The following is a 23,311-nucleotide window of genomic DNA, read 5'->3' as shown; positions in this document are numbered from 1 at the left end:
ACACACCTGAACAAGTCAAACTCTTCATAACCTGTGTGTGGGTGCGTGCGTGTGTGTGTGTGTATGCGTGTGTGTGTGTGTGTGTGCATGTGCATGTGCATGTGCGTGCGTGCGTGTGTGTGTGTGTCGGAGTGAAGAGCAGTTTCCATAGATCCTTTTATCTTTCTGAGCCGTTGGTTCTAATTTGCTGCAGGCCTGGAATGTTTAATATGAAGATATTGATTAGAATTTCATGCTGAGGCCGATAACGCAGGGCAGCAAAAGGAGCAGCCTGGGAAAGAAACCAGAAGCCGACAGGATTATTATCAAACAGGATGGATTACAGCTGCAGGTTTCTCCTGGTTTTCTCTGCTTAGCAGGTTGCTAACTGTAACTATTAATGTGGGGTTTTTTCCTTGTTTTGCACTGTTGTAAGTTGATATTGGTTTTTATTTTGTCTTTTTAGAATGCGTTTAAAGGAAATTGCCACTGTTTTGATTTGAAGGTTCAGATACCGTTGCTTTTTTGTTCCACCCACATGTTTGAGATTGTCAAACTAATGTAATATTAAGGATCGCTTCAGTAAAGGGAAAAAACCCTTTACAGAATTTTTCCAGAAAGTGGAGCTAAAATGTAATCTCCTTCCTATGAACTAAACACCATCATCTTATATTCATCTTGTCTCATGGGGTAAATGTATTACTGCACCCATAGTGGCTAAATGATGAACATGTCACTCTTTTCTTTCCTTTTACTTATTTTGGGAGATTTATTCAACTATAAAATGCTTAGTCAGCAGGATCATGATGTGGGGGATATCAAAATATTTTTTTAAGTTATGCTTTCCCTATCAAGGAAGGAAAAAATTACATTATCTGTGAAAAGATGCTGCTTTGACACAGATTGAGGGTTTTTAGTTATCCGTTGCTTCCTAAACTATTATTTCCCTCACAGCTCTGCGTTTCTCTCTTATTGTGACGAATTTGTCCCACTTCATGGTGAGGATGCATCATCCAGGGCTGCAGCGTTCTGTGGCTGGGAGAGACACAAGATGCTACGGGAGAAAACAAACAGCCAGACTGAAGCGTTGCTGAATATTCATGAACTCCTGATGCTATCATGTGCAGGAAAGAGAGGCTGCAGGGTGACGATGGGCCAACAAACGTAGGCGACGGTTCTGTTCTCCAACAGCTTGTGAATGATAAACATGGAAGAAGAGTCCACAAATACTAATAGAGGGAGAGTCCGCAAACACTGTACTCATTTTGTCTGACGAAAAAGTGAAAAGCAGAGCCGATCACGTTGGGGAGATGGATAGATGTAGGATGGGTGTAATTCCCTCTGCAGAGGCCGAAGCGGAGGGGATTTTTATTGTGAGAGTTTTGTAATGCTGCTGCTGCCATGCTGCTGCTGATGCTGCGCCACAGAATCGATCAAAAGAGAGAAGGTGGGAAACGGGAGGAGGGTCCGTCTGGTCCACGGCCGTCTCTCTGCAGTCCCCCGACAGATCTCTTCTCCCTCCCTCTTAATTGTATTCTATATAGAGAGTGAGTCGTCTGCCTCTGCCTGATTGCGTCTCCGTGAGCCATCATTCTAATGCGACCTCCAGGTTGGACCCATTCATCCTGACACCTGGCGCCCTGCAGTCCAAAACCAATCTGGCAACCTTGGGCATAAGTTGTCTAAGGGTTTCACGGTGAACACAGCTCTGTTAATGGCACTAAAGCCTTTCTGCAGTAATTGTTTCCAATGCAGTTAAGTGGCTGGATGGTTTTACAGTCTACAGAGGTTTGTTTTCGTGAACAAACAGAGGAACAAGGCAGACAGGTCAGGATCACAGAGGAACCCTGAGCCGTTGCCATGGTTCTGGAGTGTGTGTGGGTGTGACCTTTTCTCTGAGCCACAGGTTTCCACCAGTGAAACCCTAAATTTAGGTTGCAGAACTTTCACCTGCTGTGAGTTTACAGGGTTGCTGGATGACCATTCCTCTGCTGATTATTATCCATAATGGTACAGTCAGGATTCTTTTTACGAAAGCCTGTTGTTCTTTTAGGGGGTTTTCACACCTGATAGTCTGGTAGACTCAGGTCAACTGGGGACCAAAACTGCAACATTTGTTACATTTTCAGCTGCTGTTGTTCTTTTTCGCACCGAGTTGTGTCAAACCAACAAAAGCCTTTGGAAGACCTATTAATCCTCTCACTTGTGGTGGCGCTTTACCCATAAAATGCTGAAGGAACTGACATGAAAACCTCTTAAGAAGACACTGGGTGCAATTTCTTTCTTCGCGAAATGTAAACAAAAATGGAGTGGTGTCAGATTTGAGCAGTTGTAGGATTTATCTTTTGTCTTAGGCAAAAACCCACAAGCCATCTCTCCTAGTTGTGATAGACACATATAGAGAATGTGTGTTGATATTACCCAGAATTTCCTGCACTATAGTTCACTTCCTGCTTTTGCTCCGTATCATTTGGCGTTCACATATGCATTTGAACCGTGCCAGACTTCACTTCAACCGAACCCAGATCGGCAGACCAGAGTTCGCTTTTTGCTCCGCATCAGAGTTTGATTGTTAATTCACACCTCCCCAGATGAATCCGATTTTCTAGACAAACAAACTGGAGTTTGATTTCTAAACTATTATTTCCCCCACAGCTCCGCGTTTCTCTCTGTGACTTACTGATTGATGCGGACTCAACTGTGCTGGTGTGAACTCACCCTCAGCTCTTCTGTACATCATGCGTGCCCATGTTTGGTCTGGTTTCTCCTCCTTTGGTGTCTCTTGTGACACTGAATCACTGGCTGTCACACATCCAAGCCTGTGTAAATCCCAGAGAACCACCACTTCCTTCTCTCGTGCAATGCACTACCAGGTAATTCTCCAGACCTACACCTAGCTGCTCACCTCTAGACCCATCAGCATTCCCCACAGTGCCATCCTCCACTCATGAGAAGACTGAGAACTTCCGCTCCTTCTCCTCCCTACTTATTCATTCCAATTCTTCTCCTTTGCTCCAAGATGTCATCTGCAACCAGACACGTTGTTGGACAGAACTCTGAACATTACCAACTCATGATGTAGACTGATCTGAGTTAGCCTATCAGTTAAGCTATTCAAGCCTAAAGTAGCATCTCAATGCAAAACAAGTAGCAGCAGCACAGACATCCCCAATGCTAACGTCAGCATCCACAGTCCATTTCTAAAGAAGATTCATGAATGATCAAGTTCCTGATCGGCTGGAACAGCAGTTTGCACCAATCAGATTTATTCAGTAATTTAGCACAATAAGAGTTTTTTTAAATTGAAAATGCTGCTTATTTGAGCAATATTTAGTTTTTGATTGAAATGCATTAATTAATTAGGGAGCCTGCAATTGACTTGATTAAAAAATTAAAAAAAGATATTGATGTGTTGAAATGGCCCAGTCAAAGTCCAGACCTTTGTCCATCTCAGTCTCTATGGCAAGACTTAAAACTTGGTTCGCAGACACTCCCCATCCAATCTGACTGAACTTGAGCTACTTATGCTAATTCTTATTAGCGCATCTGTTTGAACTGTATGCTAACACAGATCAGAAGTTTTTGCTATCTGATTGTTTTGATCTGTATTGATGCTGTACATGTGGTGTACTTTACACTTGAACATAGCAAACACTCTTTGTCAGTGTAACCCAGAGGAGATGATGTGCTGTTTGACTGGAGCTCTCCAGATGTTTGTGGTGGTTTGTGCCTCAGACCACAGACAGTGGAGGGGAGACGTGCGCCACAAATCATGACGAGGGAAACAGAAAAGAGGGGGTGACTGACAGAGAGGAGCAGGAAACCAGACCAAACATGGGCACGCATGACGTACTGAGGATACCCAGTTTCTATAGCAACATGCAGGTGGAAGACACTGGGAGCCGGTCTTTGCTCTGCTGAGGTGAAACATTTGCATCACACTTTGATTAGCCCTACATACAAACACACACACACTCACACGATATCTTCCAACAAATACTACCTTGTGAGGACCCACCAGTCCTGATGGGCCCCAGAGCTTCGACCCCATAATGGGAAGTGTTGTTTTTGGTTTAGGTTTTAGGTTTAGGACTATTGTGCCATACCTTAGGGTTACAGTTAGAATCCTGACTTAATTTAAATCTGGTCTAAAAGCTGGTTAGAGTTGCTTTTGAACCATATAAATGGATCATTGATCAATGTATGCAATGTTTATTGATGATCTTGATGATCTTCAAAATGTAATGTTTGTCTCTGGTTTTTCAATTGTTGACTGTATGTTGTTTTTATGACAACATATTGTTGTGTTTTTATTGTTGTGTTTTTGTGATGTAAAGCACTTTGAACTGCCTTGTTGCTGAAATGTGCTGTACAAATAAACTTTATTGATAAATGGATTGATTGAGGTTAGGGTTAGGCATGTACTGGTATTGGTTAGGTTTAGGGTAACTGCTTTGGTAAGGGTATAGAAATGAATGAAAAATGAATGGAAGTCAATTTAAAGTCCTTGTGAAGATAGAAACACGTGGTCTTATAAGGTGTGAAATGCTAAAACACACACACACCTACATATTAGAAGTGGAGTGACACACTGATGATACAGAGGAGGATGAAAGGGCGGGGAGGGAGTGGGCCGAGGTAGAGATTAAAGTGGAAGGGGACCTGGGGGCACAGAGTGCTGATCCACACCCTGTGAGTGCAGCAGATGATGAAGAGGAGAAAGACACACCGAGGAGGAGCGTTCGGGAGGGGTGTGTGTGTCTTGCATGGTGAGGAGAGCCAATAAGATCCTAGTGGTGAGACCAGGGAAGAAGACCCAGTGGTGGTTAAGGTGGGGAAGAGGAAAAGTTCTGGCTGTGCTAAGCCAAGATTAGTCCAAGGTTTGGTCCAATGAAAAACAGAAAGAGGAGCTTTTACTTTGGCAAGACCATGGCCTGTTCACTTCCTGTTAGTAATAATGACTGATTCCAGCAGCTAGTTTCAGTCTGGCAGTATAAAAAGGGTTTGTTTCACTGCCCTCATTGGTTTGACCTAATTATCAAAACAGAGGGAAAGTCAGAAGAACGCAGTTAAAATCAATGAAACAGAAGTGTGGATTTAGTCGTGGTGAGAAAAGCTTCTGGAGTGAATTCTAATCAGCTGCAGATGCCAAGTTTATCAGAGATTGACCTGTGTGATGTCAATGATGAGAAAAATGTTTGGAGGGGTCAAAGGTCAGAGGAGTGATTTCATATTATTCATATATTAAAGAATTTCTCAAACATGCATGAAAGAATCAAAGCAGCACACCAGGTATGTTTTTGATGAAGGAATAAGATTAAAAAATTATGTAAAGCTCAAAAAAGTGGATTTTACACATTACTGCCCTTTTAAGAGGTGTGAATACTTCTGCAAAGCGATTTGAACATGTACATCTGTCAAGGATTGGTCAAAACTGGTGCAGCTTTCCTAAAATGAAGGAGTGAATCTTGTGGAGCATTTAGACCAAGCAATGAGATGAAGCTCAAACACAATGTTTGTTTTTTCGCTTGCTATGCTAACATAGGGTCGATGCTAACATGCTGGTTGGTGTAGCTTTATGTTAGCTTGCTAGCTTCATAGGACAAAAAGCCCCACAGAGACTCTCATGTTCCACCCATGCTAACACAAAGTTCTTAGGATTTCTCACTAGAGTTCCTCTGCAGAGAAATGTCAGCTGCTCTGACATTCATTCAGAAGCTTACATGCCTTTCCATCCATCACCTACATGCACATATGGGAAATTAGGACTGTGTGCATTGTGAGTGCAGTTGGCTTTGACGTGCCACTTCCTGTGATCTGGCCAGGAGGGATATTAGCGCCTGCTCCACTGGGCCCTCTCTACGTCTGTCCTGTTTTTATTTCTCTCCTCTTCTTTGATATCACTTCTGCTCTGTGCTAACATTCCCTCAACTTACACTTTGTTGCATCACATCCCTTACTTAGTATTACTTTATGTTACGCTAACCACAGAGTGTTTTCTTTTTCTTTTTTTTTTGGACTTGCTTTCTTGTACCTTAATAATACGCTTGGTGGCTTACATAACCTTATGCTGCATCGCGTTGTACTGTTTCCCTGTTCTCTCAAGCTGCTCTGCTGCGTCATGCTCAGCTATTTCTCACTTTGTGGTACTAAACATACTTCCCCCCTTCCCCTCCCCCAATTAAATATGTTCTGCACATTTCCCACTACGGCAGCATCAAAAAAGCAAGGAGCGGTTGCAGATTGAATGGAAAGGAGAAAAACATTTAAGGGGAAGGAAGGAGTCGCAGCAGAAGACAGAAGTGAGACGATGGAAGAGGCACGGAGAGAAGCAAAACAGAGGCTGGTGAGGTGCAGAGCTGCGGGTCGATGCAGATTGATTCCCCATCTGACAGCTATCCTCACCATCGGATACAAGACCTTCAGTCCCACACTCATCAATGTCGCCACCCATGCCCAATCTATCAGTGCCTCAATTATCAGATTAAATATCCCTCTGCCCCAGTAGGCCAGATGAGACGGAGAGCTATTCCTTATGCCGATGTGCATTTACTCGCGGTTCGGTGCTCCCGTGAAGACATAAAAACAACACAACGGGCCTGCAGGGAGATGCTCTGAGAATTTAAACAAGACTGCTGAGGAGGCGAGGTAGCAGGGTGATGTCCATGCTACATGTCTCCATTCCAACACGGCACTTCAGACAAAGGGGGCCAGGGGGGTGAATTTCAGCTGAAACGATGCATTGTTTAATGTATTATATGCAAAAGGCTGCATGGGGACACAGTTGTTGGGACTGTTGCCTTGCAGCAAGAAGGTCTAGGTTTCAAATCATAGTCCAGGTTCAAGGAGATTGCATGTTCTCTGTGCATGTTGGGGTTCCCTTTGGGTACTCCAGCTGACCCTGTGGTGTACTGATGACCTACCCAGAGTATAAAATTAGGGACGATTGTGGCGTCGGTGGTAGGAGTTTGTTCTGCTGTCGGTGGGTTGCCAGATTCAAGGTTTCCCCCAGAAAACTTGCTAAGCCCAGTGGTTGGGCGATAGGGCAGTCAGTCATCCAGCTGCCCGTCATGTTTTTGAGTTAATTTTTTTTTAAAGTTGACAGAACATTTTTAAATATCACGTGTTATTGAAAGATTGGAAGATTAACACCTGAACACCAACTATAAAGTCTTAAAAAATGCAAATATTTTTAAAAGACCTAAGTAAATAAACAATACTCAGCCTGGTGGCCCGCCAGGCTTATAATACACTCGGGGGAAATCCTGGGATTGATTCTCGCTCCGTCCGCCTCTGTCGTTGTGTCCCGGCTTGCCTGCTGGTGGTGGTCAGACGACCCGGTGGTGCTGATGCACGGCGGCGTCGCTTCTCTCACACTCATGTCATTTCATAAAGTCCAGTGGAAGCAGAAACTATTAATTTAGTTTTGATGGAATTTTAGGTTTAGTGCAAAAACAAACATGTCAGGAAAAAAGTTTTATTTCGAAATTATTGGAAAAAGTCTTGAATTTACCATAACAGTGCCCTGAAAATGTACAAGTTGTCAACCGAAGAACTGCGTGACATTGCCGATTGTCAACAACTGTAAATGAGGTGCACTGTCATTATTCAGCAAACTGAAGGCCATCATTTATTGTGCTGTGGTCCAAACTGTCAGACAGCAAGGGACGTTTGTCAACCTTTAACATGAAATATTAAAATATAAAAGCTAATCAGTTAGCGGATCCCAACAGCCAATCCAACAAAAAGAGCAACTGCATGTGAAAACAGCTCTGAAAAACAGATCACATGGAGGAGTCTGACATGAAGTGTGCAGTCGTGACGAGGCGATGGTGAAGAGCTCTATTAATGTGTTTGGTACAGTGACTAATATGATATTTAAGGGAGAGGAGAGACAAAGGCAGTATTTGGTGCTGAGTCACAGCGAGGCTGCTGCTGCTGCAGCACGGCCCTCCCCCCACAGCCTGGCTGACTGGCTCCATCTCTCATCCTGCTCTCCTTTACCCCCCAAACACACACACACGCACGCACACGCACGCATACACTCTCTTCTCAATGCTTCCAGCAAAGGCAGGTTGTTTTTACCCTTCTTTTTTTTCTTCTTTTTTTTGCTTCGTCACTCTCTCATCTAGCAGTCTAAGAAGGGAGTCAATCACAGGATGGAGAGAGATCAGAGTGTGTGAGCTTGTCTGCCTCAACTGTAATCTTCCCCTCCACGTTGTGTGTGTGTGTGTGTGTGCTGCTCTTCAGGCACACACACACACACACACCTTTCTCTAAAGTAGCACAGTCACTTCAAAGACCTCTCGCCAAAAGTTGGGCGTTCTGTTTAATCTCCGCAAAAAACGAGAATAAATCACGACGCTCTGGACAGAGGGACGAGAGGAGGAGTTGTTGAAGACTTTGTTTTATCGATGACGCAGTTCTGCTCTGACCTCCTTCATCCCACCATTCTGAGATTTTGCATTTTATTGTTTTCACCCAGCAGCTCACTTAGAAACTGACCGGCGAGTGAAGCAGAACCCCGCAGAGTTTCCCCTTCGTTGAGTAACGCTGGCTCTAAGCGCCAGAGGAATGTTTCCAGAAATAAACACACCGCAGCTGATTCAAACATTCTATCAAAATCTGCTTTTGATAGAATAGCAAGTAAAATCAAATGAGATCTTCCTCAGTTGCCGTTTTGATTTCACTAAATGTCTAAGTTAGAGAAGGTTGCAGTGTCTTCAGCAGCTTGGCCATATAATTAAGCAAGTTGACATTTAGACAAAAAAAACTTGTATTTTGATACAAGTTTTGGTGCTGAGATGAGGTGTTTTTTTTTTTTTTTTGGCCGTATCAAAATAGGGTCACCCTAACCCTAACCCCAAAAACCAAGACAGAAACTTTTTTCGCAGCGGCAACAACCAGATGATGCCACTGGTTCAAACCATGAAGAAGAAAACAGGAAGTAGTTGTAGGATTATGATGCGACATGTTTTTTAATGACTTCACAAACTTATTAATGTCTGATTTTAATTGTGTCTCTTATTTAACGGAAATTCCGCCACTGTGAAATTGTGTTGGTTTTTTTTTTATTCTAGCGGAATATTGACAAAGTTTTGTGCTCATTTAGCATGGAAGCACAGCTAATGTGATCACAGTGTAAATATCAATTTTCAAATCCTCTGGACTTTGATTAGGCCATTTCAGCACATAAATGTGTGGTGATCTAAATCAGTCTCTAGCTGTGTTTCATGTCATTGTGCTGCTAAAACACAAACAGGAGCCACACACTACAGTATTTTGGAGAATCTAATCAGGCCAGTAATAACATCCAACCATCTTCCTATCAGTCTGATGACCCTAAGAAAAGCTTCCCCACAGCATGATGGGGTCAACACCGTGTTTCACAATGTCTGCAAAAACACCCCACAGTAAACTTTTAAAAATTTAAATTAATTCACAATATAAAAAAGTACAAATGTGACAGAAAATAAGTGGAATATCCCATTTAGAAATGGCCTAATGTGAAAAAGAACAGAAAAAAATACATGAAGATGATGGCATGTTTTTTTTTTTAATCAGGGAACTAAAAACAAAACAATAAGAATAAATTAGAAAATCAAATAATAGAGATGAAGGGCTGCACAGTGGTGCAGTTGGTAGAGCTGTTGCCTTGCAGCAAGAAGGTTCTGGGTTCGATTCCCAGCCCCGGTCTTTCTGCATGGAGTTTGCATGTTCTCCCTGTGCATGCGTGGGTTTTCTCCGGGTACTCCGGTTTCCTCCCACAGTCCAAAAACATGACTGTCAGGTTAATTGGCCTCTCCAGATTGCCCCTAGGTGTGAGTGAGTGTGTGTGTGTGCGTGGTTGTTTGTCTCTGTGTTGCCCTGCGATAGACTGGCAACCTGTCCAGGATGTACCCCGCCTCTCGCCCGGAACGTTAGCTGGAGATAGGCACCAGCAACCCTCCCGACCCCACTGAGGGACAAGGGTGCAAGAAAATGGATGGAATAATAGAGATGAGGTAAAATTAATACTGATAAATAATTTATGTACTGCATAATCAAATAAGCTTTGAACTTATTTATTTTAATGTTTTTTGCCAATTATGTCAGAATCCGTCCTCCAAAAAGATATCAATTATGAACAAGATAAATAGATTCTGGACTTTTTTCCTCCACATGGTTTCTGTTATTAAGCTTTGAAAAAAATCTTCTCTCAGCTGATTCAGCAGAGTTTTTGTTTCCTCTCTCCAAACAGAAACTCCACACACACCCCAACCAGGTTTGTTGTGTTCACACACTCCTGTCTACAGAACACACACCTACCGTTTTCCCCAGATAACGCAGCCCTGCGCGTAGCGACGGCTCCCTCCCTCTTTCTCTCTGTCTCTCTCTCTCCCCCTCTCCGCTCATTTTCCTCTCCTCTGGCTCTCCTCTCTGAATGGATTTTTCATGCAGAGTTATCATTATCATTAATTTAGGAGACAGGTTCGCTTCAGAGCAATTGAAGACTCATTTGTTCCGGTGCCAGGCAGCGGCTGGAGGGTCGGGGAACATTCCCACGCTGCCGGGTCGACGTGCGGAGAAAACGCGGTTCTTCTCTGGTTCTGTTTGCTTCACAGGCATCAGTCAAAATATAATCCGTCCCGAAAAAAAGAAAATAAAACATAACATACACAAAAATAATAGAAAACTAAACCCTATAAACTCTTTATCAGCATTTTTACCAGGATTTCACGGAGAAGTAACTCCTAATTAGCTCTGTGCAGTTCCACCAGGTGTTTACTAATTGCCGCTGGCTAGTCTGAAGGAGCTGAGTAGAGGGTTGGGGGAGGGGCTCAGTGAGGCCGAAACTCAGAAGTATGAAAACTCAGAGGAGCTGCGTCTTGAAGGCGGGGCTAGGTCCACCCAGGTGTTTTGTACAGCTAAATGGTTTCCATGGAAATTTAAAAATTTCTCAAACATGCATGAAAGAATCAAAACAACACTACAGGTAAGTTATTTATTGGGGTTATTGTAGGTAGAAAAAATTTATGAAATTTCCACCAAAAAACTACAAAATTTTAGATGAATCTCTTAAATTTTCTAGAACAATCTTGGAAATTTCCAAATTTCAGAAATTGAAAAGTTATGAGAGAAAACTGAAATTTTGAGATTAATTTCAGAAATGTTCTCAAAAGAAAAAACCTTCTGAAATGTCCAAGATTTTCTTTAGATTAATCCCGAATTTCTTTTTTTTTTTTTGACAGAAATGTACTCCTATTTTTATTTTACTATTATTATTTTCTATCTACAATGGCCCTTATACGTCATCTTACGAAACAGGTTTATTTAAAGGAGCATGCCACACTTTTCTGCCAGAAAACCAAAGGACTTATAATCTCTGTCAATCAATGAATATATGAAAACATTTATTCACTAAAGAAAAAGAAGCGACACTAAAAAAAAAAAAAAAAACACAAAAAAAAACAACAACATCGGTGCATCTCAGGTGAAATGAAAAGCTTGTGTCAGGACTTTAACAACATGTAAATATTCTCTATTTCTCTCTCTCTCTCTCTCTCTCTCTCTTTCTCTGACAGATATCTATTAAAAGCTGCTGCTGACGTCAAAAGTGTCCGCCATCTTTGACAAGAGCTGCACTGCTCCCCGCGCCCCCACCCCCTCCACCATTGAAGAAGAGGCGAGGAGGAAGCAGAAGGACGTGTAGTGCCTTTGCAGCATCCCAGTCACAGAGAGAGAGAGAGAGAGAGAGAGAGAGAGAGAGAGAGAGAGAGAGAGAGAGAGAGAGAGAGAGAGAGAGAGAGAAAGGGGGGGAGAGTGTGTGTGTTTCTGTACCGCTGCTGGTCGACACAGACGCTCAGCTCCGTCCCATACTGACTGCGGGCCACTGACAGCAGGCGCAGGTAAGAGCTCACCTCCAACTAAACGATTCACTTTCCTTCCTTCTTTCTTTAACACGAGAGGCTTTGACCGGATCCAAGCGGCTGATGTCATATTTTTGTTTGTTGGTTTGTTTGTTTTTTCCCTCTTCAACTTCTCTGTTATAAATTGAGCTAATCAGGAGGGGAAAAAATGGCGTTATTTGTTGGTTCGTAAACGGATTAGTTGATTTATGCGCTTATTGACGCGGAAAGGAACAGGAACAGTGGGGAGGCGATGCGTGACCCCCCCGCCCCCCCTCCACACACACACACACATCCCCCCCCCACAGCCCAAGGGGTGACGGATCCGAAACACGCAGCGTGTTGGCTGGGCAGGAACGCGCCGCCGCGCTAATAATGCGCATGTTGTGGATGTGGGCGTTTTTTTCTTTTCAGCACCGCGGACAGCGCCGCAGATTTCCTGCAGGTGCGCGAGAGTTTTTTTTTTTTTTTTTTCGGGGGGATGGGGGAGGAGATTGTGTGTCCGAATACCCGCCTCCGACCACCTTTTATTATTATTATTATTATTATTATTATTATTATTATTATTATTATTATTTATTTATTTATTTATTTTGATGTTTTGTTGAAGCTCGCTGATGTCGCAGCAAAATGATGAAGCATGAATCAGTCTGACAGCCTCCAAAGACACACACACACACACACCGAGCTCCCTGAGGCAAACAGGAGGCGAGGTGTGTGTGTGGGTTGGGGGGAGGCGGGTTGGGGGGTAATACTGCGGTGGAGCCTGTCAGGGGGGGAGGGAAGGGGGGCGCACGATCGTGGTATAAAAATGCGTCGCTCCCTTTTTTCATTGCGTGGCACCTTTTTACGTGATCGTTGCGCGGAAAGAGCGCCAAAAAAAGATCTTGGTGGTGGGTGTTAAGGTGATGGGTGGTGGGGGTGGGGGGGTTTCCTCCAGGGAGAGCCATGGTGAAACCCGCACTATGACACCCACCCACCCACCCGCGTGATTCCTCCTCTATACTCTCCACCTTCAGGGTCCATCTGTGGACTCAAGTGGCGCAAATCGAGCGCCGATTCCCGCATCCAGCTCTCAGTCCGCCGCATCGCAGCAGGCGTCATCCAGGGCTGCTTTGTTGTTTTTGCGGCAAGAAGAAGAAAAATACACAATCTCACAAATTCTGTAATCTAAAATCAAATCAAGATCATCTCCTAAACTCGAGTGACAGCCGCGTGTTTAGACGGCCGTTCTCCGCGTTGCCATGGCTGCTGCCGTGAGACGTTCAAGCTCGGCTGTCTTAAATGCGATGATGCAGCAGATTGCATCTCTGGCGCAGCTGGAATTGCTTCACATGAGCCACATGGCGCACACCGGCCGCGTGCACTCCGATGGACGCTGCTTCAAGTTTGACATCTTACGATTTTACTGAGGGAAGACGCGGATTGGTCTGAATCATGTCAAAGAAAAATGCAAAAAGCCAAACATGACCATGATCAGGATCACATTCTGCAGTCCCCCCTCCCTCCCCCACCGTGTTGGACTGCAGAGCAGGGGAGTCACGGTGACAGTGAGGGGGGTGTGAGCTGGAGAGGCAGATCCTGCTCTCTGCGGGTGAACTCACCCGGTCATTGTTTCTCAGAGACACCCCGGTCATCCTTCACTTCCCGCGTGAATCTGCAGCAGCCGTGACTGTGGGACTGATGCGGGGCATTGCGTGTTTTGCGTTATTTATTTATTTATTTATTTATTTATTTATTTATTTATTTATTTATTCATTATTGGAGGCTAAGGGGAGCAGGCCTTCATCTGTTCTCCTAGTCTGGGTTAAAACGAGCCCGGCGAATAATGACGCCACCAAATATGGCGGCTGATTGTTCGAAGTGGAAGGAAAACGAGAAATGGGTTTTCAACATTTTGTTTGCAAAAATAAAACAAAAGAGAAAATTGTGGCTTGTGTTGTAACATGAAACTTTCCTTCATGCCCCTACCTGAGTTCCAGCTGTCTTCAAAAGTAATTAATAAAAATGGAGTCCAGCTGTTCGCTGTAGATCCCAGAACATTCGAGAACAACATGGCAGGCCAAGGAACGCAGCAGACAGGTCAGGGAGGAAGTTTTGGAGAAATACGGTATTAGTTATGACTGTAATTATTATTCTAATGATTCGAGTGCATTTTCTTGAGGCAAATTATCTGCCACGAAGCTACATTAAATTACGTTTTATTATTTATCGCACCATAATTCTGGCAGCATGTCAACGAGTTGTTGTCAAATGCTATTTAGCTAGCAGCATTTTTTCACGTTCGGTGCGGGGTATTTAGTTGAGAAACGATAATGACGGAGTTTTTATTGTTTTTCCGAGAAACCATATCCAAATATTATTTTAGGAAGGTGATGTTATCATAGTCTTCTGCTGTTATTTAGTTCCTATTATTAATAGAACTGTTTGGTTATTAGAATATTTTTTTTTACTACCATTTGTAGTTTTAACAAATAAAATGATTATTCTCACTTATTGTTTCTAAGCAACATAAACATTTTGTTTGATAGCATACAAAGGTTTCTGTGGATTAAGTAGAGCACTTATGTTTTCCACTTTACAGTATTTTTTTCTGTTGTGATTGTATATAGGTTTTAAGTCAATTCTTTACAGTGTTTGATTAAAATGGCCCAGCTACCTGCTGAGCTGCAGAGGCCCATCATTTGATCCAGGTGTGCTGAACCAGAGAAAGAGCTAAAACATGCAAGGTACCACTAGCCCTTGTCTGACTTTGGGCTAATTTAGGGAGACTGAATACAAATACAAGCCACACATTTCAGATTTTTATTTGTAAAAATCTTTGAACTCTACATATTTTTTTCCTTCCACTTTGTGTTGATCTGTCATAGAAAATCAAAATACAATACGTTTAGATTTGTGTTGGTAACATAAGAAAATGCGTTTAAAAAAAAAGGTAACATACGGGGTGATTTGATCATAGTTTATTCATGGTTTAGAACCGTGAATATTCAGGGTATTTGATCATATTTTGATCCACATAAAAAAAAAACCTCCAACCCAGATCCGTCCTCCCAGAATGGGTTCAGCTTCTGCGTTCAGGCTCCTGCAGGAGATGATAAATGAGCGTACCTGTCTGCGCTCCCAACAATAAGCGACTGCTTTTTTCTGCTAAAGCGCCTTTTTTAGGTTTACTCAGGCAAAAGATGTGGACCACCAGCTGTTTCCAACAGCCTCAGACCTCAGTTTAACTGCTGGTCGTTCTGTTTATCTTCCCTTTCTTTGAATGCAGCCAGTGGAGCCATGACAACCATGTGCAGGAATTGGATGTTTTAACTTTATCGTCTTCTCTTTCACTCAAAGTCCATTAAACGTGGATCTTGAGTAAAGGTGGATAAGATTCAGAAAGCATTGAGTATTGAGTCTGAGTGATGATGGGCAATATGGACCTAACCATTATATAAATAACATTGTGTAAAAATAGCACATTTTGTGGTTTTAAGGTATCAACAATTTGGTTTAAAAAAAAACATGAAGCATAAATGGCTTTTATTCAAAAGAGAAGAGCAACAATTATACATAATGTTGCTGAAAAATACAGCAGATCGATCAGTACACTTACAAGATTAAAAATGTAAAAAAAATGTAAACAGATTTCATGTCAGGAACACTTGCTAAATTTTAAAGTGGTGTAAATGTATTTATTGAGTAGGATGTACACAGACTGTGCCAAGGCTTGAAATTACATGGTATTTTATCCGGTGATAATAAATATGATAACAGTTTTCCACAAATATTTGATGAAAACTGAAATGTACTAGTCAATAGGCATAGCTTCAAGAATGCAGCGGAAAAATAGTTTGAACATCAAAAGTAACCGATACAAATTTACTATCAGGTTTTTGGGGTTCCAAGCTTTCCCACTTAGGGTTTATTAATATTCCAGAATGACTCATTGTTATATTAATTGGGTTTTATAAGAGATGGGCAATAGGTTGTTGCCCATCTCTAATTTTGAACATAAGTGAGAAACTACCAAGGGGAAGATGTTTCAGAAACCAAACTGGAAAAGTTCCATAATTATAGAGTTCTGACACAGTCTCCAACCTTAAAATCCAATATGGCTTCTCAGCTTATGAAAGCATAGAGAGACGTAATAATAAGCTATGTTTTACACCTGAATGCTACTAATTGTACACATGTTTCAGCAGTGTCTAACCACATTGAAGTCAGTGGTATTCAACAGGTTATTAATACGTCAGAGCTAAGTCACCAGCTAGCTTACGATTTTGCTAGTTTTCTGACTTGAATTTGGATCACAGTGAAGTTTGATGCTACACAGATCACAAAATGATTTTTTTCTCAGCCTTTACTTAACAACTTCCCCTTGTTTGCTTTTCAGACACCAGGCAAACATTCTTATATGGCAAATGAGTCACGGCTGCTGTTTGTGTATTTTTGTTGGTCAGGATAGTTTAATGCAATTGTCTCCATACTTTTTCTGAAATCTACAACAAAAAGATCATTTTTGACTAATTACAATAGGGTAGGGTTGCCACCTTTCAGAAATCAAACTAAGGGACGCCCAACAAAATTGTACTCCAATCAGAGTAGCAAACCTTCAACATGTTTATACTTGAGTAGATTTATTTAAGCTTTAATGAAGTAGGTGTAAAATGTATTTGGTAAAAATCTACTCAAGTACTGAGTAATTGATCATAACACCTGATTTAATATTCAAAATGTGTCCTCAGACAACCCAAAATATAAAAGTTAAGTGAACATTCTGGTATTAAAAATAGTATCACCAAAATATTTATACAAATAAGGAGTTAGGTTTGGAGGCTGGTTCTAGACCAAATGTACCATGAGGGTCAGTGTAGTCAGTGTTTTTTTGTAAGGAGCACTTAAAACAGAATGAAGCAAAAAAAAAACCAGAGCAATATATTTCATCATTTAATATTCTGAGTCAAAGAGCCACTTGTGTCTCCAGATTCAGGTTGCAGATCCTGATCTAGCCGATGCAAATGGAAAATGTGATCCTATCTCCATACAGCAGCTAAAAGTGCAGAATTGTAATTTTTTGTTACTGGCAATTATTAAAGTAAAATTGTGAAGGTTAAAAATATCTACCACTCAATATAAAAAAAAGACATTTATTTAGTATAATTTCTTCAGTTCCCCTGTTGGCCCCCGTCTAGAACCGCCCCTGGGCTTCAGGTCTGTGTCTGGTGTATTCTTGGTTAGCATGTTTTTTCTTCATTGATAGGAAGTCAAGTTATCCAAACTGGTAAACCACGTTAATAAAATAAAAGTTAAATAATACTTTAAATGACCGCTGAACAATTATTCATAAAATGATAAAATGTATCAACAGTTCTAAATAAAACATACACAAAGTCCTACCAAACTGTTTTAAAGTAAGAAATATTTAGGTATGTACTGTTAATCTATTAGTATGAATTGTTCTTTAATTGCTCTTTATTCATATTACTTTGGCTGATAGTATTATATATTAAACAAATTATAATCCAAACCCAACATCCTAAGCAAATAATCAATTCATAATAGTCTTTTAAAAGGGCAATAAGAAACTGAATCAATTATAAAAAGTTCTGTACCGATAAAGAGACGTGAACGGATCTGCAGTTCCTCTCCTGATCCATTCTGTCTGATATCAGTCACATGACACAGCAGCACACGGCACCACGATGGACACATTTTTTAAATAATTGCCTGTTTAGCCTGGAATCAGATATTGTTCAGCCTGGAATGTGCTTCTCTTTATTCACGTCTGTATTTCTGCCAGAGTTCTTCTAAGAATGGTGGAGTTTCGGGCCAAGGACATTTTAAAAGACGCGGATTGATAGCAACCCACTGCGGCTGCTTCCGTCTCTAGGCAATCGTGACAACATCGTCGAACCGTAGCGTTCCGAGGGTTTTGGTGGTCCTTTATCTCCCGCCACCACAATTTAGTTGACCTTAATATTTCATGTGTTTCATTTTGGTCATTATTGTTACACTTAGTGTTAATATGTGTGTAATAGCCGTGTCTGTTGGATATTTATAGAAATACGGAATAAACCACGTCCCATATCGGTTCAATATGGGACGCAACAGTTATCAAATACGGGACGATTCTGTGTGTTGCCCTGCGACAGACTGGCGACCTGTCCGGGTGAACCCCGCCTCTCGCCCGGAACGTTAGCTGGAGATGGGCACCAGCAACCCTCCCGACCCCAGGTGTAAAGAAAATGGATGGATGGATGGATGGATGGATGGATGGATGGATGGATGGATGGATGGATTCTGTATTTTACGGGATCGGTGGCAACCCTACCCTGTGTATTTCTTATAAGCCAAACACGGGACGATTCTGTATTTTATGGGACGGGTGGCAACCCTACAATAGGGTCAAGTAGCCTGAGGACAACAGTTACCAGCCATTTCAGCAAAGCTAAAAATGCTAGCATTGCTTAGCGTGGTCACGCAAGTTGATGCCAGTCACTCAGTTGCTAGAAAGATTCCTAGACTTTACCAGTGGCTAGTTTTACCAAACGTGCTATTGCTTTTCAGTTGGTCATCGATTTACTGGGTATGGATTGTTTAACAGAACTTAATGGGGAATAACAGGTGTGTGTTGTTTTGTTGTTGTTTTTTTCTTTTTAGCCAAGTTAAGACTGCTAGGCTAACATTGTTCAATGTGTTTGTTCACAAAGTAGTTGCCTTACTGCCTTACTGCTTTATTGGGTATTATCCTAAAAACAAAACTGCTTTAAAATGAAATGTTCCATAAAAGATCATGTCATAATGTAACACAGCACATGTACCATAAATGTTATATTCACAGATTGTATGTGTGACGTAGCATTCTGAGCTAAGCTAAGCACTAAAGCTTTGTGCTTCACATTCTTCAGGTTTGACTTTAAAAAAGCTAATTTTCCTGAAAATATTGAGTTCTTAAGACAAAAGAGAAAAGAAGAGCTCCAACTTTGCAGTCTGAGGTTGTTTTGAGGGAACTAGAAGAAGAGCATTGGGTTTTATTGCAGGTGGGAGCTGCCAAAGTTGAGCTTTTTTCCTGTCCAGTCAGCTCCTGCGGGTCTGTCCTGCTTGTTCCGAGAAACGCTCTGCACAGTAAACAAAAACAAAATGGCCTCTGCCCAGATGCAGGCCTTCGAGCCGTCAGTGGAGCTCCTCTCATATGTATCCATGAAGAACATTATTAATTTTAGCTTAATATTCGACATCTCCACCATAGCAAAGTTGTTCCTGTCTGGAAATAAGTAATTTAATACTGATTGTCCAGTATCCACAGAGTGGAAATGGTCTAAAATTAGCCCTAATCATTGTTACCTTCTCAATGAAGAAATATAGCAGCTGCAGGAAGTTAATGTTGCCCAAAAGTTCCCATTTTTTCCTATGAAATCCACTTTAGTGTCTGTGACGCAGATCTATTTTGATGGTGCTGCCATCTGTCCCTGCTTCTGTTCATACAATATCATACTTTTGAGTGCTGAAAAGACTCTAAAAATAAAAAGATTGAAAAGCTAAAGTAAACAGACGTTAGTGATTTGGGGAACTGCTTGAGAGAAAACGGAATAAACATCCCGTAAACAGGCAGCCATTCCTCATTTCTGCGTGTGTACGCAGGAAGCGACATAAACAGCTCAAGTTGCTCATGGATGTGTGACTCCAAGCATATCGTTTTCACCCCAGGATCGGCCACGCCTCGGACCTTGTAAGTTGAAACCAGCTTCCGCATCCATGCCTTCCGCTTTCACTCTGAAATCATATCCAGGCGTTGTGTGTTTGGGTCAGTGAAGCGTGAACAGTCAGCACATTTCCTGTTTGTTGTACCTTTCCCCACAAAACGCCGTAGCGCGCGGCCTGTTCACCGTTTGCTGAAAGACGATGTTGTGATGTGGTCAAACAGTGGCGTTTCCATGACAAATGTCACTATGTCATTTGTATTTATGAGACGAGACATAATCCAATTCAGATTTGAGCACTTTATGTGTTTTGAATTTTGAGTTATGGACAATCCAATGCACTCTGGATTATTTAAAAAGTTGTTAATAGTGTATTAATTTGTATAAAGTTTCACCATTAGCATCACTAGCGTTCTAAGGTGTTCAAATTGTCTACAGCACAGAGGGACCTTTTCATTGTTAACTGGACATTCTCCACACGATGTAACAACAGGAGATTTGTTTTGGGTGCACAGACAGACAATTTTATTTGAGTGCTGCCCCCTAATGGCATGGTGCCCTGAGCAGTGAGCCTCTTCATCACTGGCATGTTAAGTTGTGCTATGCTTTCCAGATATTGTCGGAAGATTTTGAAATTAAATTCCTCCTGCTGGTTGTTCTAGCAAACAAAAACACATTTAAACACATGTGAATGAAGTTCACATTTTGTCAAATGACTTCTTAAGACTGAAAATGAAAGCTTTTGAACTATAACTTGACTTGAGGATTACTTAATGACTTGCAAAACAATCACTCTGTCCCACCTTCTGAGGCTAAATGATAAATTCCAGTTGCTCTCTATAAGTATATGCCTGTAATTTGTCAAATTTTAGACAGTTCAGTGAATTTGGCAACATCCAGAACTTAATTTGAATTGCATTTTATTTGAGAAACTAATTTATACTCTTCTTTCTCATAATAAACTTAATAGGTATCAGCTATAGTCTTTATATGTGTCTTGTAATGTTATGGTGAGCCTAACAACGCAAGATATCTTAAAATACTTAAGATGTTTTTTTATGCAAGTCCTGAATGACTCAGCAATGTCCATCAAGTGCTTTAAAGCAGTAGAATCATATAAAATTGACTTTTTTGAGCTTTATATCATGTTATATTGTTATTCCCTCATCAAAAACATACTTGGAGTGTTGTCTTGATTCTTTCATGCATGTTTGAGAAATCCCTTAATCTCCATAGCAACCATTCAGCTGTGTAAAACACCTGGTTGAACCTAGCTCCACCTTCGAGGGCGAAGCTCCTCCTCAGAGCTGCAGTTTCCAAGCCTGACTTCCCCCCTCAGCTCCTTCAGACTAGCCAGCAGCAATTAGCAAACACCTGGTGGAAGCCCATAATGCAAGCTACTTCTCAGGGCTAAAAACATTGTTAAAGGGTTAATAAAGGAGCCATGTTGTGATGACTTCCAAAAGATGGAGTTTCAGAACGAGCAGAAGTTTCTTACACAGACAAGAGGCCCAATTTCAGAGTCAAATTTATTTTAAGTCATATTTGAGATATATATTAGCATTTTTAGAGCAACTGAAGGTAACATAGTTACTTGATTATGCTTTAAAAAGGTTTATGTGCCTGGAAAACACATCCTGCTCCTTTCAGGGTTTTTAAGCCATCAGATCAGTCTTGTTTTCCAAACTTGATAGAATGAAACCTGGGAATTCTTTTGGTAATGTCCAGAATGGGACTGCAGCATTATATCCTGCGTCATAGATCCCAAGTCCGTACAAGGCTGTGACTAGAAGAGCTGGTCACAGCTGGATTAGAGGATAACATCTTGACGGAACACTGCAGCATCTCAGAAATTCACGAGGAACGTCGTGCGCCGCTGCCACTCCGATCGCTTCCTGCCCCGGGATTCCATCAGCTTCGCAGAAAATAAAACCCACATCTGCTGCGTTTATACGCTCATAAAGCAGAAGTGGCTCTCCGTTCAGGCTGCGGTGGGTTTGTGCAGAAGATGCTTGAGTGATTACCAGTTATATGTTTATCTGCAGTAACCTGCAGCACAGAACCATCCCTCCTCCTTTTTTTTTTCCTTTTAGCCATACAGCATACAGTCGTGAGCGCCCCCTCCCTGTCATATCCGGCTCGTCAGCCGTCGTCTCCCCCAGGCCCTCTATCCGCTGAAGTTTCATCGGCAGCGGCCACATGGTTATGAATGTGACTGTGCGGGCTCCAGAACGAAGAGGGAACCGAATACAAATAAATGTCTTTGGCAGGGTGTGCTCACAAAGCTTTGTTCTTATTTTAGTCCCTTTTTTTTAATCACAGCATTTTCCTTTGTACTTTCTGTCTTCTTTTTATTTGCCTTTGATTCTAAAAATAAAGACCCCCAATCTGCGCCACTGCTTTTCTTCTGCTACCGCCTTCTCTCCTCTGCACCTACGGACAGGAATAGACGGTGGTTAGTTCTGAATCAAAAGCCTCGTCCACACCCTCAGGCTGTCTGTTCACTGTTAGAAAACGAAGCTGAAACATTACAGGCAATAAAACAATTCTGTTTTCTGTTCTTGCTCGATGACTAAAGACTCTGACGACATTTTGGGTATTTTATGTACCACCCAAACATCAGGCGTTAGTAGTTGAACCTTTAGCTTCAGTAGCTCGTTGATAGCTCAGAGTATCCTATAAGTCTGCTGTTTTCCAACACTCCATCATAAACCACTGTTGGCAAGGATAGAATATGCCCTGTAGAATTTGCATTGGTGTTGTATAACATGCCTGGTAGCGCGTTGTGACGCAGATTCCTTCTGAAGGCCCCTGTTTCTCCACACAGACATCTTCATCTACCCAGTGGTTATAGTTTTCTGAATGATCTGAGAAACCCATAATAACATGTTGGTTATGATGTTATAAATCATCCTCAGAGTGATGGTTTTGTAATGTGATTGATAAAGCTGTTGTTGGAGAACCAAACAGGTGTGGTGGATCAACTCAGAACATTCTGTTTTACCTAAAGGCAAAATCTGAACTTGCCTTTACTTGGTAATTTACTCTACAACAAATGAAACATTTAACAACTTCTTTGGAGCCACTCTCCTTTACAGAATTGTATTAATTCATACATATTAGGGAGTTTTTTATTATGAAGGACCTGTTTAACATCATCCACCAGCATCTCCCTAGATTTAGTCTAGATTTTGAATAGGCCACGCTACTAGAGGTGTGTGATACCGCACATCCAATTCCAAGTAGACATTTTTTTGTGCTTGAGTTTCGGCTTGGTACTCTCCTATGGACTTTCTTTTGTTTCCTTCTTGAATGCGGTGCTTCTCCTATGTAATAAATATAATTTTAAATTAAATAAGTAGCTATTTGACAGCTATTTGTGTGCAAAGCATTACGAGCAAGAAATAAAAAACAGAGAACGGCTCTCACTGAGACTCGAGTCCTATCGTTCAGAGTAAAGAGCCGGTCAAAAGAATCACATCCTTCACGTCATTTGTTGTCAAGTCGCTCTTGTTGGTATGTTGGTAGACTGGCAACTCCAGAAAAGGTTCACCATTGTTCCGTGTTCTTTATTTGTGGGTAATGTGGGTCTCTAGAATCCTAAAACCTTAGAAATGACTTATAGCTCTTTCCAGACTGCTTGACATCAAATACTTCATTTCCTATCTGTTCTGCAGTTCCTTTAGATTGGTACGTAAAGCGGATTTTTTTTTATCTTGCCTTCTTCATGTTGTCAGATAGGATCTACTTTAGTGA

The 23,311-nt window shown here is 41.6% G+C and overlaps 1 protein-coding gene across 2 annotated transcripts in view; it reads left to right on the top strand.

Annotated features, from left to right (window-relative positions):
- The first annotated feature begins 11,641 nt into the window (after window positions 1–11,641).
- Window positions 11,642–23,311, top strand: part of snap25a (synaptosome associated protein 25a) — a 41,954-nt gene continuing 30,284 nt past the window's right edge. Inside the window, exon 1 of one of the 2 annotated variants that reach the window (XM_081602767.1) lies at window positions 11,642–11,867. The gene's annotated coding sequence lies outside the window, so the exon portion shown is untranslated. The remainder of the gene's footprint in view (window positions 11,868–23,311) is intronic. The other variant, XM_081602766.1, reaches the window with a different exon arrangement.

Source organism: Poecilia reticulata, chromosome 21, assembly GCF_904066995.2.
Source record: "Poecilia reticulata chromosome 21, P_reticulata-male-v2, whole genome shotgun sequence".
Classification (NCBI taxonomy): domain Eukaryota; kingdom Metazoa; phylum Chordata; class Actinopteri; order Cyprinodontiformes; family Poeciliidae; genus Poecilia; species Poecilia reticulata.
Note: the sequence above shows the minus strand (reverse complement) of the source record. Positions and strands in the feature narration are given on the sequence as shown.